Here is a 636-nt window from a genome sequence, read left to right on the forward strand (position 1 = left end):
TTTTTTTTTTTTTTTTTACTTCGGTAGTTTTCACTGTTTTCTTTCTGTTGTTTTTTGTATGTTTGCTCCTAAGTTTCCTATTACATGAACTCATGAACTTATTTGGGTTGAACTTGGGGAAAGAGATTTAACTCTAATTTGTTTCAGAGTCTGAGAAGAGAGACACAAGGCAAGGGGATGATGTGGAGAGACCAGGTACAGGTGGCAGCAGCTGAGTATATGGAAATTTTTGGAAAATGAAGTTATGATGGGAAAAGTAAAAAGGGTGAAAATATGAGGTGAGGGAGAGCAAACAGTGGGACTGCTGCTGTCTTTCTACCTGGATTAGACATGATTGGGTACAGTCTATCCAGGTTCTAATCCGCCTCATCATATTTGTATGGCAGCTCTGTGATTTTTGGTTGGTTGATTCCTTCTTCAGCTGTAGTATTTAGCAGAAGACAATCATAAGAAGTCATCCCTGTCAATGTGATAGACTAAAGAATGTTCAGGTGAACTATAATTTAAGCCAGTCATCACATGGATCCCAGTTACCCTTGCCCAGAGTGATGGGTCAGGCTATGCACTTGGCCTAAGGTGGTCCAGTTTATATGAAGCCTGATTCTTATGTTTGATATTAATGAAAAGAGATGTGCT

Source organism: Galeopterus variegatus, unplaced genomic scaffold (assembly GCF_000696425.1).
Source record: "Galeopterus variegatus unplaced genomic scaffold, G_variegatus-3.0.2 Scaffold9490, whole genome shotgun sequence".
Taxonomy (NCBI): Eukaryota; Metazoa; Chordata; class Mammalia; order Dermoptera; family Cynocephalidae; genus Galeopterus; species Galeopterus variegatus.